Source organism: Oncorhynchus gorbuscha, linkage group LG08 (assembly GCF_021184085.1).
Source record: "Oncorhynchus gorbuscha isolate QuinsamMale2020 ecotype Even-year linkage group LG08, OgorEven_v1.0, whole genome shotgun sequence".
NCBI lineage: Eukaryota > Metazoa > Chordata > Actinopteri > Salmoniformes > Salmonidae > Oncorhynchus > Oncorhynchus gorbuscha.
The window spans coordinates 29,428,338-29,446,172 of record NC_060180.1 but is presented as its reverse complement, the minus strand read 5'-3'; the positions used below and the strand labels follow the sequence as shown (position 1 = coordinate 29,446,172).

Below are 17,835 nucleotides of genomic sequence, written 5' to 3'. Positions count from 1 at the left end.
ACACACACATCTCACTCTCCCATCTCTCCACATTACTCTCACTCTAATGCGCTCATGAATGGCCATCAGCAGGTTACCAGTTTCTGCCACAATGTGTGTGTGTGTGTATGTCATCCTCTGTGAAAGCGCATCACCCAACCAGATGGGAAGTTGAAAGGCCACAAGCCAAATTGTGACAGAAGAGATTCCCTTTCATTGTCCCCTGATGGCCCTGTCACACAGCGGAGAGGAGAGGAAATAGGGAAAAGTAGGAAAGAGGGAGGAGAGGGCCCTGTTTATTAAATAGGCAACGCAAATCAGGACCTCCCATCTTCTCTCCACCAAACTCACATGAACCTCTGGCCAAATAGAGATATCACATCTGCAGAATAAGGGTCTTGTTCCGCTATATGCATAGAGTGTGTAAGTGGATCCTTGGTTGTGTGATGGAGGGATCTTATACAGTTGCCTGTGAAGTGTGTGTGTGAGTGGATTCTTTTAAGGTCATGTGAGGTGACATGCAGAGCTGTCAGTTCAGAGCGCACTCTCATGAAACGCCGCGATGCGTGGGGTTTTGTTCTATCCTCGCAGGGACCTAAAAGTCCCCACAAGGATAGTAAAACAAGGAAAATTCTCCCTTGTGGGGACATTTCCCCCAAGGACAAAGGCTATTTTGGCTTTAGGGGGCTAGGATTACAATTAGAATTAGGAGTTAACCCTAAAGCTAGGGTTAGGTTTCAGGAAAATTCTCCTTCGTGGGGACATTTCCCACATCCACACGAGGACAACGGTTAGTTTAGGGGCTAGGTTTAGGGTTACAATTGGGGTTAGGGAAAATAGGATTTTGAATGGAAATACATTTTAGGTCCCCATGAGGATAGACAAACAAGTGTGTGGGTGTGTGTGAGAGAGGGACTGAGAGGCTGGGTATGCTGAGGGTTGTAATGGAGCTGTGTTTGTTTCCCACCAGAGGCAGGTTATGACTTGCCTGAGTAGTGAGTACCAGTATCTTTAGTTAACATTCCACTCCTTACCACTGTAATGAGAGAATAAAAATATTTGGAAAATATCAGCCTACAAGATTTAATCGAGCAGTGTTTGCTTCAGTTGCATCCCATTAATGAGAGGAAAGAAACTAAATAACCGGCCACCTGTCATCATTCCTCGAACACATGCTGATCAGTGCTTGATATGAAAGAAGTATGCGAGAAGTACAGGAACTGTTTCCCCCCCCCCCCCCCCCCCCCAAGTTGGTACATTAGACTGTTCGCCGAAATTCACAAATGACATTATGCTATTGAGACCTCTTATTATTTATTCACTGTTAAGGTTTCATACATATTGTCCATAACTAGTATTATTATAGCCATTAATGACACTGGAATGCTGCTGTATCTGATCGCATGCAGGCCTACCATCTATTGCCGTTGTACACTTGATTAAGGCACTTAAACCCCTGCAAAGAAGTCAAACCCCCGCAAAGTAGAACTGCACTGTAAGTCACATGTGGCCAACCCACCGTCTGCAGAGCTCCTGGGTGTGCAGGCTTGGCAGGCTTGTGCAGATCCAGCCCTGAAACACCCAAGTCTGCTTATCAAGGTCCTGTCGAGCAATTGGTGTTTAGGCTACAACGAGGTTAGTCCAAGGCTCGACGAAATGCCTGCACACGCAGTAGCTCTCCTGGAGGATGGTTGCTACCCTTGATATAAAATATTTTTAATTACAACCAAATACTTTGTCATATTTATAGAAAATCATTCCCCAATTCAAATAATCGGGGATCAAATGGATAAGGCTACTTTGAAATAGCCTAACTAGACATGTTTATATACAATACCAGTCAAAAGTTTGAAAAGACCTACTCGTTCAAGGGTTTTTCTTTATTTTTATTATTTTGTACATTGTAGAATAATAGTGAAGACATCAAAACTTTGAAATTACACACATGGAATCACGTAGTAACAAAAAAAGTGTTATACAAATCAAAATATATTAGAAATGTTAGATTCTTCAAAGTAGACACCCTTTGCACAATCTTGGTATTCTCTCAACCCGCTTCACCTGGAATGCTTTTCCAACAGTCTTGAAGTAGTTCCTACACATGCTGAGCACTTGTTGGCTGCTTTTCCTTCACTTTGTGGTCCAACTCATCCCAAACCATCTCAATTGGGTTGAGGTCGGATGATTGTGGAGGCCAGGTTATCTGATGCATCACTCCATCACTCTCCTTCTTGGTCAAATAGCCCTTACACAGCCTGGAGGTGTGTTGGGTAATTGTCTTGTTGAAAAACAAATGATAGTCCACTAAGCGCAAACCAGGTGGGATGGCATATCGCTGCAGAACGCTGTTATGTGTGCCTTAAATTTGAAATAAATCACAGACAGTGTCACTAGCAAAGCACCATCACACCACCTCCTCCATGCTTCACAGTGGGAACCACATGCGGAGATCATCCATTCACCTATTCTGCATCTCACAAAGACATGGCAGTTGGAACCAAAAATCTCAAATTTGGATTCATCAGACCAAAGGACAGATTTCCACCTGGCTAATGTCCATTGCTCGTGTTTCTTGGCCCAAGCAAGTCTCTTTCTTATTGATGTCCTTTGGGCTCCTGAGTGGTGCAGCGGTCCAAGGCACTGCATCTCAGTGCTAGAGGTGTCATTACAGACCCTGGTTCAATTCCTGGGCTGTATCACAACCGGCTGTGATTGGGAGTCCCATTGGGCAGTGCGCAATTTGCCCAGCGTCGTCCGGGTAAGGTTTGGCCGGGGTAGACCGTCATTGTACATAACAGTAGCAAGAAAAAGTATGTGAATTACATGGACTTCTGCATAAATTGGTCATGAAATTTGATCTGATCTTCTGTTGTTGATTTACTTCTGTGTTTTGGGTCGTTGTGCTGTTGTATCATCAGCTTCAATTGGTGGACAGATAGCCTTACATCCTCCTGCAAAATGTCTTCAATTCATTGTTCCGGCGATGAAAGCTTCTTCCAATTCGAGGTGAGTAATCGCTGTTCTGATGTCCAGAAGTTATTTTCAGTAGCAGCAACATTATGTACAAAATAAGTTTAAAAAATAAGTTACAAACAACACTAAAGAAATTATGTCTTTATATGCTTTTCCAAGAGATTAATCACTTTGTTTAATGAAGCCTGATCACTGTTAGTTAGTGGGTGTTGCTGAATTATGATGACCGACAGCTTGTTGTTGAGTCATACACCAAGCGTTGGGGGTCATCGCGTCTTCTACCTTGGCAGTACTCTGCGCCTTGTGTCTGGCTGACTGTTCGTCTCTGTGATGGCTGTCAATCATTTCCTGTAAATCTCCAACGGTCCAATTTTCAAAAGGCTTGCACCTTTTATCTTTATCTTTCACCTTTATTTAACCAGGTAGGCCAGTTGAGAACAAGTTCTTGTTTACAACTGCAACCTGGCCAAGATAAAGCAAAGCAGTGCGACAAAAACAACACAGAGTTACACATGGGATAAACAAACATACAGTCAATAACATAATAGAAAAATCTGTATACAGTGTGTGCAAATGAAGTAAGGAGGTAAGGCAATAAATAGGCCAATAGTGGTGAAGTAATTACAATTGATCAATTTACACTGGAGTGATAGATGTGCAGATGAGGATGTGCAAGTAGAAATACAGGTGTGTAAAAGAGCAGAAAAACAAAAACAAATATGGGGATTAGGTAGGTAGTTGGTTGGATGGGCTATTTATAGATGGGCTATGTACAGCTGCAGCGATCGGTAAGCTGCTATGACAGCTGACGCTTAAAGTTAGTGAGGGAGATATAAGTCTCCAACTTCAGAGATTTTTGCAATTTGTTCCAGTCATTGGCAGCAGAGAACTGGAAAGAAAGGCGGCCAAAGGAGATGTTGGCTTTGGGGATGACCAGTGAAATATACCTGCTGGAGCGCGTGTTGCTATGGTGACCAGTGAGCTGAGATAAGGCGGAGCTTTTCCTAGCAAAGACTTATAGATGACCTGGAGCCAGTGGGTTTGGCGTCGAATATGTAGCGAGGACCAGCCAACGAGAGTATTTAGGTCGCAGTGGTAGGTAGTATATGGGGCTTTGGTGACAAAACGGATGACACTGTGATAGACTGCATCCAATTTGCTATTTGCTATTTTGTTAATTACATCGCCGAAGTCAAGGATCGGTAGGATAGTCAGTTTTACGAGGATAGTCAGTTTTGTTTTACGCAGCATGAGTGAAGGAAGCTTTGTTGCGAAATAGGAAGCTGTTTCTTGATTTAACTTTGGATTGGAGATGCTTAATGTGAGTCTGGAAGGAGAGTTTACAGTCTACAGTCTTGAAGAGCATGCATTTAGTTTTACTAGCATTTAAGAGCAGTTGGAGGCCACGGAAGGAGTGTTGTATGGCGTTGAAGCTCGTTTGGAGGTTTGTTAACACAGTGTCCAAAGAAGGGCCAGATGTATTGTATACAGAATGGTGTCGTCTGCGTAGAGGTGGATCAAAGAATCACCCGCAGAAGAATGACATCATTGATCTATACAGAGAAAAGAGTCGGCCTGAGAATTGAACCCTGTGCCAGAGGTCCGGACAACAGGCCCTTCGATTTGGCACACAGAACTCTATCTGAGAAGTAGTTAGTGAACCAGGCGAGGCAGTCATTAGAGAAACCAAGGTTGCTGAGTCTGCCGATAAGAATACAGTGATTGACAGAGTCGAAAGACTTGGCCAGGTCGATGAAGATGGCTGCACAGTACTGTCTTTTATCGATGGCGATTATGATATCGTTTAGGACCTTGAGCGTGGCTGAGGTGCACCCGTGACTAGCTCGGAAACGAGATTGCATAGCGGAGAAGGTACGGTGGGATTCGACATGGTTGGTGATCTGTTTGTTCACTTGGCTTTCAAATACTTTATAAAGGCAGGGCAGGATGGATATAGGTCTGTAACACTTTGGGTCTAGAGTGTCTCCCACTTTGAAGAGAGGGATGACCGCGGCCGCTTTCCAATCTTTAGGAATCTCAGATGATACGAAAGAGAGGTTGAACAGACTAGTAATAGGGGTTGCAACAATGACGGCGGATAATTTTAGGAAGAGAGGGTCCAGATTGTCTAACCCAGCTGATTTGTAGGGATCTGGATTTTGCAGCTCTTTCAGAACATCAGCTGTCTGGATTTGGGTAAAGGAGAAGCGGGGGCAGGCTTGGGCCAGTTGCTGCGGGGTGTGCAGATCAGTTGGCTGCTGTTGGGATAGCCAGGTGGAAAGCATGGCCAGCCGTAGAGAAATGCTTATTAAAATTTCTGTTTGAAAAAGCTAGCCTTTGCTTTCCTAACTGACTGTGTGTATTGGTTCCTGACTTCCCTGAAAAGTTGCATATCGCGGGGACTATTCGATGCAAGTGCAGTACGCCACAGGGTGTTTTTGTGCTGGTCAAGGGCAGTCAAGTCTGGAGTGAACCAAGGGCTATATCTGTTCTTAGTTATACATTTTTTGAAAGGGGCATGCTTATTTAAGATGGTAAGGAAAGCACTTTTAAAGAACAACCAACCATCCTCTACTGACTGGACAAAGTCAATATCCTTCCAGGATACCCGGGCCGGGTTGGGTAGAAAGGCCTGCTCGCAGAAGTGTTTAAGGGAGCGTTTGACAGTGATGAGGGGTGGTCGTTTGACCGCGGACCCATAACGTACGCAGGCAATGATCGCTGAGATCCTGGTTGAAAACAGCAGAGTTGTATTTAGAGGGCATCATCCACTCTTTCCCCCTGTCTTTGCAAGCACTCACTGGTAAGGTCAACTGCTTTGCTCAGTCTGACCAAATAATCCAAGCAGCTCTCTGACTGTCTTGGTAAGGTTTCATAGAAGTATCTTAATGTAATTGAGGATTAGATTGTCTCTTCAAAGTGCTGCCTCAGGATATTGTATTTAGCTTCAGGGTCTCTGCTTAAGTGAACGGAGAGGGTTTCCACTGAGCCCAATCCTGAATATGTCTTTAGCCCGCCCCATTAGTCAGTCCTGTATCTCTTGCCCCTGTTCTTATGTACTGCATCCTTTTTTTTTCAAGTAAGCCTGCATAAGTTCTTGCCATTCAGTCACTGTGCACCGGTATGTACTATAACCCCTGAAGTGGGGTGGTTCTCTGATGTCTGACTTCAGAATTAGATTGACCACTGACCAATCAGGTATTAGTACTATGGGCTGGGGAGTGCTTGGAGCAGCCCCTGCTAGACTCGTGGCAACTTGATTTCCTATTTCACGGCCCAGTTGTTTGACTAACTCTGCTAGGGCTATGTTGATCCGGGTCGCGGCCCAAATCTGTAGCGGTCGTTTTATGTACCACGGAAAAACCAAGAAATGAAGAGCGACACCACAGCTGTCTTTTTTGGGCTTTAATGTAGATCTGCAATGGTATTAGGAAAAGTCAGGACAGGAATTAATCATTATTCAATGTACTATCTGACAAGTTGTTCTTTCTCTCTGTGTCACTGTTTCGTGAGCAAATTAGAGCAGATGGTGTTAATACTATATAGCCTTCTGTGATTTTGTTTCAATCCAAGCACATTCTGCCTAGTGGCACAGTTTTGGCCGCATGAGAAGAAAAATGTGACTATTCAGCTAACCATCCTAAAATCTCATAAGAAAGGTGATGTTTTTGGTTTAACAGTAAAGCCATACTATGCAAATATATTTGGTTCTGTTATGTAAAATATAAAATGAATCATTATGTGATCTTCCAAGACATTGATTCAGCTTTGATCGAACTTGATTAAACAAGCACCATTGTGAGAAGTGGTAGCCTGACACGACACCAATGCTTCCACTGCAGCGAACGAAGCGCACCAAGTAGGCTATAGCCTACCTCCCACAACATTTGGTGATGGCGAAACAAGAGACCACGTGTGGCTTTTATGAAGATCTGGGAATATTTGGCCAATGAAACATTTTTGGTTCGTCTCAGAGAATGTAAAACAGTTAGGGAGGGAGACTTTTAAACAGTTTTGCATGAAGAAGCAGCAAATATGTTGAATGAGCAACTAATGATCATGGAGAGCATCACACGTTTGAGGAAATTACAAAGGGCTAAAATGCGGGACTGTCTTTCTTTAAGCATCGGCTTTTTTTCTGGCCACTCTTCCGTAAAGCCCAGCTCTGTGGAGTGTACGGCTTAAAGTGGTCCTATGGACAGATACTCCAATCTCCGCTGTAGAGCTTAGCAGCTCCTTCAGGGTTATATTTGGTCTCTTTGTTGCCTCTCTGATTAATGCCTTCCTTGCCTGGTTCATGAGTTTTGGTGGGCGGCCCACTCTTAGCAGGTTTGTTGTGGTGCCATATTCTTTTCATTTTTTAATAATGGAAATGTACTTCTCCACAACTTTGTCCCTGACCTGTTTGGAGAGCTCCTTGGTCTTCATGGTGCCACTATATACAGTATATACAGTATATATAGTATATATATATATATATACTGAGATCATGTGACACTTAGATTGCACACAGGTGGACTTTATTTAACTAATTATGTGACTTCTGAAGGTAATAGGTTGCACCAGATCTTATTTAGGGGCTTCATAGCAAACAGGGTGAATATATATGCACGCACCACTTTTCCATGGTTTATTTTGTATAATTTTTTGAAACTAGTAATTTTTTTCATTTCACTTCACCAATTTGGACTATTTTGTGTATGTCCATCACATGAAATCCAAATAAAAATGTATTTAAATTACTGGTTGTAATGCAACAAAATAGGAAAAACGCCAAGGGGGATGAATACTTTTACAAGGCACTGTAGATGGGAGGAGAGGTGAGAAAGGGAGAGGATCAATCTGTTCATGAGAGGCATTAAACCAGACAATGTGATGTGTCCTATACCTGAAGCTGTCGTGGCTTGTGCACGTCCTGAATTTCCGTTGTGATCCAGGATGACAAGAGAGGTCCTTGCCTCAATCAATGGATACTTAAGGTGAGCAAAACATGGGCTGTCTCTCTGTTGCAAGGGTTATTGATTCAACCTCCTACTCACAGAGAAAAAATGGAAGTCAGAAGTCAAAATAAAATGAAATGGTAATTGCAGTCTATCAGGTGTGTGAAGTATAGTCTACCTTCGTATTATGTGCTGTTTGCTCCATAGCTGGGTTCATAGTAACTCCCTGATGTTGAGGGACCTCCTCGGCAGACCATAAAGGGGTGAGGCTGTAAAGGGCTTCTCAATTGCAAGCGCAGGACAAGTGGCATCTGGCTTGGTTTCAATGGTGATGTTGGCTGGTGTAGCAGAGATTCAGTCATTACATGTCAGTTCAGGGCATAAGCTGATATTGTAAATGTTTTAATTGAAATAATGTAAAGGTTGGGCTAGTTTAACGTCATTACAACTCATGCACCTAGCTAGGACCAACGCCATACATTTACCTATATGGCTCTGGCTACGGATAAGTGTCCTACTCGTGGACCATAGCTCGGGCAAGGAATTGTGTGCAATCAATAGCACTACAGGAAAATGTGAAGCCTAGTTGCAAAGAATATAGAATTTCTTATCAGTGTAATGGAAATTTTGTCACAAAGTTTTTAAAAAGTTTTTTAAACAGTCTGTAGGACAGTATAACGTTAGAGCTAAGCTAAAAATATCACAGACTATTTCAGGGAATGGCAAACAAATAATGTTATAAATTACTTTATGGTGACTAGCTACAGGTGTTAGCAACTTAGCTAGCTAGCAACATACCTTGAATGGTTGGATCTTCCCTGTCCATGGTGGAAAGACGGTGGAAACAGAACCCGGTTTCAACTTGTCATCATTGTAGTCAGTGGCCTCAAAGTGATCACATGATCAACCGCAGCTGGTGAATGACTTCAGGTGTCATATCGACAGCATAAGCAGGAAATTAATACAACACACCGTTGTAAGCATTTCACTGTACACCCGTTGTAATTCGGCGCATGTGACAAATATGTCGAATGGTCTGCAGCCATGCCTGACAAACAGCTCCATCGCGGACAGGAAAAGAGTGGAAATGTGCAGTGTACTATATTTGTATCTGACCGGAACATTATAACATTGTTCACCTTACTTTACCTCAGAGATGACTAACCACTAAGCCTAGCTACTAGCTAAAGTTACCATCGCTTCTTCTTTTTCTTCTTCTATGGAAACAGGATTCCCCCAAAAAACTGAACTACCAAAAAACTACCCAAAAAGATATAACAAACTAAATCAACTTTTCTGTTAAAAAAATAAAACAGATCTGATCCCCATACACAGGCTCAAGGGGAACCTGGGAGGGCTGGTCTTCCGTCGCCAGTACCCCTTTGCAAGTCTTCAGATGTAACATCCTTGAGTCTCAAAAATAATTCTGCCGCAGCCACAATAATGTCCAGTTTCTTTGACTTCTTTGAGACTTGTGCTGTACAGTTTATAACTTTGGCAAAGAACGCAAAATAATCCACCTTTTTAACACACAGGATATATTTTGTCTAGCAGCAAACATTTACTACAGGCTGTTGTGTATCCACAACCATATCTTCACTAGCATCACTTGTTTTCTCAATTATTTTAATCGCCTCCACATAGGAGATTCGATTGACCGCTCTAACTTTTGCCACCACAATTTCCTTCACCCTTAAAGGGCCCTCCAGGAACTCAGGATCATGATCCCCACCACAATTGCAACACTGTCGTCCTTCTACACACCGTTCTTCAATACACTCTGTCCGTCTGCACACACTTGAAACATGGCCAGATCCTTTACAATTCTTACACTGTAATGGTTTGGGGACGAACGCTCTTACAACGTATTTTACATAACCAAGCTTCACATGTGTAGGTATTTGCTCTTTATCAAAAAACAACAGGACCGACAGACTTTCTTCTTTTTCTCCATTCACCCAGCGGGTCAGAGGCCGTACCAACTACACCAGGTATTCTCTTCAGGTATTCAACCTGAACATACGTCACCCCTGAGATGACTTCTTTGACAGGTGCTCTACTCCGAATTTCAAAACACAAAACTTCTGCTGTCCGGATTCTTTTGAGGCCCACTGTAATCTTCCTCTGCTCTTCAGAAATACAATTAATCCAAAATAAAACCAATCCTGGTCACGCTGACAGACTCCACTTTTCCAAGCACATACTTCCCAATTTTTGATAACTCAAACGAGTTTCCCACATATGCATTATTATTCAACCAACGCATCCCAATAAGAAGCGATTCATTATCATTTACACACGTATACTCCACTCCAATTTCCTTTTTGGCCCAGTTTTCAAATGCTACTCTTGTCCAGCCAGAACATTCTCTTCACCAAATTTACTTGGCGCGCTTCTTCATTCTAACTCAGCATCCACTTCTGTCATCTTTCCGCTAGACCGTAACTCCAAGACCACAGAGTGGAGTCTGACATTTGCAACGGCAAATACACTTTTGACACGTTACCATCTCATTGTTTCCTTTAACTTTCGTTCTGACTTCCTTGCTTGAAGACCAATAGTAAGATGCTCCTTTGTCCCACCTTCGTCCTGCCTCCTGTAATTATCAATCTAGGAACCATGAAGAAGAGTATCTACCAGATTACAGATGAAATGGAAGGCCTTTGCACTAGCATGAAGTAGGACTATGTTTTTTTACACTTTTTACATAAAAACAACAACATTTATTTGGCAATTCAGTGCCGAGACATCATTCGCTGTTCATGTAACAATAAATACACATAGTTTTGAATGCATTTGAAGTACTTTTGGAAATTCTGCAATTTAAAATTAAACAATGGACCTGAAAACAGTCTGGGGTACTGCCAGGCAAATGTTACTGGCCAGAAGTGGTTTTGGGTGAACTTCCCCTTTAACTTAGAAATTTTACGTTTGGAGCAACTTCGAAATTTGAAGTTTGGAGAAACTGAACAATGCTTAGCAGGAGTCATCCTCCGGATGTCAAAAACACTTTGAAATTTGATGTTTGGAAAAAAGTGCAAAAACCTATATAATTCTACAGTGAGAGAATGTTGGCAATAAGCACCTGAGACACAACTCTCCCTTACCCCAAACCACATTGGTTACAATACACCCGGCTCGCCACGCTGGTTTACAGCAGCATATGGAGGGGATTCCCTCCTCCCTCTCTCTCTGATATTCATGAGCTTGCGTTCTCATTGTGTCCATATGCTGTCTCTGGTGTAGGTCTGCTGCTCTGCTGCTTCCCTTTTCACGACCAGACCACCGCAGTCACAACCAACCAGGCTGCCCACATCAATCTACTGTTGCTACACTCTCTTTTCCCCTCTCAACTCAACAATGGGACTCCTTCTCAATGGGCTGTGTAATGTCCCCTGTGTGACTTTAGGGCCTCTCGCTCTGTGTTTTTGTGTGTGTGACTTTAGGACCTATCGTTGTGTGTTTGTGCATGTGTGCACATGTATGCATGTGTGAGTGTGCGAATTTAGGGCCTCACTGTTTAATAAGGTGTTAAATCAGACCACCAAGGTTCTGTTAAAGGCACCTCTAACCTCTCTCCCCTCTAACCCTAACCCATTCACCCAGTCAAGAAGGTGTGAAAGACAGGATAAGGGTACAGAGAGATAAAAACAAAGAGCACTGAGAGGGAGAATGAGAGAAAGATGGAAATAGAGATAGTGAGAGAGAAGGACAGAGAAGGAGAGAGACAGAGGGAGAAGAAGAGAAAGAGGACGAAAGAGAGGAGTAAATGTGAAGAAGATTCTCATTGAAAAGGAAGAGAGATAGAGAGGGCGGGTGGTCTCTCTCTGTCTCTCCCCTCTCCTTCTTTGCACAACAATAATACCAACATAGCACAAACAATAGCAGCCCTGTCACATCCCAATATATATTTTCTTCCCAGTGAATGAAACAGAGACTACTAGAAAGGTGGTTCCTATCTGTACTCACTGTCATGTTAAATGACATCATCTCTGCCTGATCCTTTTTTAAATATCTTTTTAGGCAAACTACTGTATCCGAGCTCGCAGTTTCCCTCAGGAGAGTAGCAGAGGACTCCTACACAAAGCTGGAAACTCCATCAACTCCCGGTCAGTATCAGTACATAACTCTCCCTGTGTTTGAACAATAGTAGCTTTGTGTGTGTAGGACAGAAAGAGTGTTATTGGCGGTTCATTCAGAAAGTATGTGTGCACATGTGTGTGTCAGTAAGAGACAGATTTCAGCAGCTTATTCACAGAGTTCATATAGAAACATCCATCTGTGTGTGTGTGTGTGAGTGTGTGTGTGTGTGAGGCCGATAGCTGTACTATGGGAGCTACCAGTGACTAATAGTATAGTACTGTGATTGTTTCACTAGCACCTGCCATTTCTATGGTACAGAGAGTGCAGATGCTTCATTGAAAAGGATCACTGGAACACACACAAACAACCCAGAAGAGCGCTTTAGAGGAACCAGACTCTATAGGGGGATTCCTGTGTGTGTGTGTGTGTGTGTGTGTGTGTGTGTGTGTGTGTGTGTGTGTGTGTGTGTGTGTGTGTGTGTGTGTGTGTGTGTGTGTGTGTGTGTGTGTGTGTGTGTGTGTGTGTGTGTGTGTGTGTGTGTGTGTGTGTGTGTGTGTGTGTGTGTGTCTATGTGTGAATAGTAACAGTCTCACCTTGTCTCCAGGCTGAGGTCTCATCAGGGACACCTGATCATATCCTCGACGACACAGAGCCCGCAGAGCATCCAACTTCCCCTGCGGAGAGAGAAAGAGGAGTGGAAGAAGAAGGTTCCACCAGGGGATCATATTAAAAGCTGGGGGTAAAAAAATAAGCTTTTCTATGGTGCTCTATGAATTCTTTATTTATCTTGGAGAATACCATAGTCCTTATTCACAGCGGAACATTCTACCATAGAAGGCTATTGCATCGAGCTAATAAACTGCTGTTGTATAATGTCAGGACTGATAATGACAAATATGGTTTCAAGCAGCCATGCCGGGGGTTCAAGCCAGAGTTATGGACTCGAGTCACATGAATTGGACTCGAATCACCAATTTGATATCAAATAAAATAACTTGAGACTTGACTTGGACCCGAGACTCAGGACTCGAATGATCTGGCCAGGTTTTGGACCGTTTTGTCACTCATTTTGTGGCACAGAGTCTCTGTGGATTATATTCTTGTAAAGCTCAAAGAGAATCTCATGACAAATTAAATTCAAGTTCTGTGGTTGCAGCTTCACCTGCCTCATCGAAAGCCTTTTAGGGTCCTTTTTGTTAGCCCAGAAAATCTTAAGTGTTAGCCGGGAAGAACTATTGGATATCAGAGCGACGTCAACTTACCAGCATTACGACCAGGAATACGATTTTCCCGAAGCAGATCCTTTGTTTGAACCATCCAAGGCATTAAAACTGATTCCAGACGCTGACCCAAAACAACGTTGCCGCAGAATAGATAGAAATTCTGGTCAGACTTCGGAGGCGTGCACACCACCCACCACTTCCGAGTATATTACTCGCTAATGTCCAGTCTCTAGATAACAATTTAGACGAAATTAGGGCAAGGGTTGCTTTCCAAAGAGACATCAGGGATTGTAACATACTCTGTTTCATGGAAACATGGCTCTCTGGGGATATGCTTTTATTGTTACAGCCACAGGGATTATTTGTGATTCGCGCTGACAGAAATAAACATCTCTCCGGGAAGAAGAAGGCCGGGGGTGTATGTTTCATGACTCAAGTCCTTTTGTTCACCTGACCTAGAATTCCTCACAATCAAATGCCGACCGTATTATCTCCCAAGATAATTCTCGTCGGTTATTGTCACAGCCGTGTATATCTCCCCTCAAGCCGATACCACAACAGTCCTCAAGGAACTTCACTGGATTCTATGCAAACTGGAAACCATAAGTCCTGAGGCTGCATTTATTGTAGCTGGGGATTTTAACAAAGAAAATGTGAGAACAAGGCTACCTAAATTCTATCAGCATATTGATTGTAGTACCCGGGCTGGCAAAACACTGGATCCCTGCTATTCTAACTTCTGCGACGCATACAAGGCCCTCCCCCGCCCTCCTTTCAGCAAATCTGACCATGACTCCATTTTGCTTCTCCCCTCCTATAGGCAGAAACTCAAACAGGATGTACCCATGACAAGGACTATTCAACACTAGTCTGACCAATCGTAATCAAGGCTTCAAGATTGTTTTGATCACGCGGACTGGGATATGTTCCGGGAAGGTAGATCCTCAATAGTGGGGCCCCACAAGGGTGTGTGCTCAGCCCCCTCCTGTACTCCCTGTTCACCCATGACTGCATGGCCATGTACGCTTCCAACTTGACCATCAATTTGGCAGACGACATAACAGTAGTAGGCTTGATCACCAACAATGACGAGTGTGGTGCCAGGAAAATAATCTCTTACTCAATGTCGACAAATGACGACAAAACAAAGGAGCTGATTGCGGACAGCAGAGGGAGCACGCACATATCCACATCGACGGGACCGCAGAGGAGAAGGTGGAAGATTTTAAGTTCCTTGGCCCTACACATCACGGACAAACTGAAATGGTCCACTAACACAGACAGTGTGGTGAAGAAGGCGCAACAGCGCCGCTTCGAACTCAGGAGGCTGAAGAAATTTGGCTTGTCACCTAATAAAACCCTCACAAACTTTTAGAGATGCACAATTGAGAGCATATCACCGCATGGTATGACAACTGCACCGCCCACAACCGCAGGGCTCTCCAGAGGGTGGTGTGGTCTGCACAATGCGTCACCGGGGGCAAAGTACCTGCCCTCCAGGACACCTACAGCACCCTATGTCACAGGAAAATAGCTTCTATCTCAAGGCCATCAGACTGTTAAACAGCCATCACTGCTGCCTCTGTGTTGAAATCATTGGCCACTCTAACAAATGGATCACTAGTCACTTTATTAATGCCTCTTTAATAATGATGTTTACATGTCTTGCATTATTCATCCCATATGTATATACTGTATTTTATACCATCTATTTCGTCTTGCCTATGCCGCTCAGTCATTGTTAATCCATATATTTATATGTACATATTCTTATTCCATCCCGTTACTTAGATGTGTGTGTATTAGGTAGTTGTTGTGGAACTGTTCGATTACGGAACTAGAAGCACAAGCATTTCGCTACACTCGCAATAACATCTGAGAACCATGTGTTTGTGACCAATAAAATTTGATCTGATTCAATGTCTGTTATAAAAATATGTTTTGTGGTTTTGACACAAAGATCAACTGCACTAGTTGTTCAGGGTTTGATCTTGTCCCATCTTGATTACTGTCTGGTAATATGGTCAGATGCAGCAAAGAAAGACCTGGCAAAGCTGCAGCTGGCTCCTTAACTGCACACATAGAACTAACATCAACAACATGCATGATGGTCTTTCATGGTTGAGGGTTGAGGATAAATTGACTACTTCTCTTCTTGTCTTTTTCAGAAACATTTGTGTGTTGAAAATACCTAACCACTTGTATAATATATTTACATTTACCTTAAACAGACATAAAGTACCAGTCAAGCGTTTGGACACACTTACTCATTCACATTTTTTATTTGTGACTATTTTCTACATTGTAGAATAATAGTGAAGACATCAAAACTATGAAATAACTTATATGGAATCATGTAGTAACCAAAAAAGTGTTAAACAAATATATTTCAGATTATATTTGAAAATAGTAAAAATAAAGAAACTTTTGACTGGTCCTGTACATACCCCACCAGACATGCCACTATCGGTTTCTTCACAGTTCTAAATTGAGCAGCTGCTGAAAAATGAGCTCCTGTATATATTGAGATTTAAATGGTTTTTTAGAGTGAAGTACATCAAAAAAATCAAGAGAAAACTGCAAGACTCAATAGAAGACAAAACAAGGAACAAACCAAAAAGACAGGCTTTTGAAAAATTAACTATTTTTCATAAAATTGTACAGTTATCTTAGCTAGCTGAATTGCTAGCAGAATTGTTTACTTGTTGCTAAGCAGTTGCTAGGGACTCTCCTGGAAGAAGCTAGCTAGCTTACAAAGAATAACAACAAAAAATATCTAGTTAACAGAAGAAAGGAAGACAAAATAAGGACAAAAGAAGGACAGAAGAAAAAGGAAAAGAAAGAGGACAACATAGTGAAACAGTCAGCACTTCTATTGCAACTTGTATTTTGTCGTCCTAACGTAGTCTACACTGCTATCTGCCCAGCAGCTAGCCAGCTAGCATACGTCCACCGTCTACCGAATAGCAGCACTGTAGAAACTATTACACTCAACTGAACGACTTGATTCGACTTGATTGATTGATACCTTGTATCCTTTTCCCTCTCGCTCTCATCCAACACTTCCCACACTGCCCCTACTCGGATGGTATCGCGCCGTCCCAACCTTCGCTCTCTCTCCCCCGCTACTCTCTCCTCTTCCATTCTATCATCTCTTCCCTCTGCTCAAACCTTCTCCAACCTATCTCCTGATTCTGCCTCCTCAACCCTCCTCTCTTCCCTTTCTGCATCCTTTGACTCTCTATGTCCCCTATCTTCCAGGCCGGCTCGGTCCTCCCCTCCCGCTCCGTGGCTTGACGACTCATTGCGAGCTCACAGAACAGGGCTCCGGGCAGCCGAGCGGAAATGGAGGAAAACTCGCCTCCCTGCGGACCTGGCATCCTTTCACTCCCTCCTCTCTACATTTTCCTCCTCTGTCTCTGCTGCTAAAGCCACTTTCTACCACTCTAAATTCCAAGCATCTGCCTCTAACCCTAGGAAGCTCTTTGCCACCTTCTCCTCCCTCCTGAATCCTCCTCCCCCCCCCCCCCCCTCCTCCCTCTCTGCAGATGACTTCGTCAACCATTTTGAAAAGAAGGTCGACGACATCCGATCCTCGTTTGCTAAGTCAAACGACACCGCTGGTTCTGCTCACAGTGCCCTACCCTGTGCTCTGACCTCTTTCTCCCCTCTCTCTCCAGATGAAATCTCGCATCTTGTGACGGCCGGCCGCCCAACAACCTGCCCGCTTGACCCTATCCCCTCCTCTCTTCTCCAGACCATTTCCGGAGACCTTCTCCCTTACCTCACCTCGCTCATCAACTTATCCCTGACCGCTGGCTACGTCCCTTCCGTCTTCAAGAGAGCGAGAGTTGCACCCTTCTGAAAAAACCTACACTCGATCCCTCCGATGTCAACAACTACAGACCAGTATCCCTTCTTTCTTTTCTCTCCAAAACTCTTGAACGTGCCGTCCTTGGTCAGCTCTCCCGCTATCTCTCTCAGAATGACCTTCTTGATCCAAATCAGTCAGGTTTCAAGACTAGTCATTCAACTGAGACTGCTCTTCTCTGTATCACGGAGGCGCTCCGCACCGCTAAAGCTAACTCTCTCTCCTCTGCTCTCATCCTTCTAGACCTATCGGCTGCCTTCGATACTGTGAACCATCAGATACTCCTCTCCACCCTCTCCGAGTTGGGCATCTCCGGCGTGGCCCACGCTTGGATTGCGTCCTACCTGACAGGTCGCTCCTACCAGGTGGCGTGGCGAGAATCTGTCTCCTCACCATGCGCTCTCACCACTGGTGTCCCCCAGGGCTCTGTTCTAGGCCCTCTCCTATTCTCGCTATACACCAAGTCACTTGGCTCTGTCATAACCTCACATGGTCTCTCCTATCATTGCTATGCAGACGACACACAATTAATCTTCTCCTTTCCCCCTTCTGATGACCAGGTGGCGAATCGCATCTCTGCATGTCTGGCAGGCATATCAGTGTGGATGACGGATCACCACCTCAAGCTGAACTTCGGCAAGACGGAGCTGCTCTTCCTCCCGGGGAAGGACTGCCCGTTCCATGATCTCGCCATCACGGTTGACAACTCCATTGTGTCCTCCTCCCAGAGCGCTAAGAACCTTGGCGTGATCCTGGACAACACCCT

The 17,835-nt window shown here is 43.8% G+C and overlaps 1 pseudogene; it reads right to left on the bottom strand.

Moving 5' to 3' along the window:
- LOC124041462 overlaps positions 1-17,835 on the bottom strand; it is a 59,295-nt pseudogene that overhangs the window by 1,315 nt on the left and 40,145 nt on the right.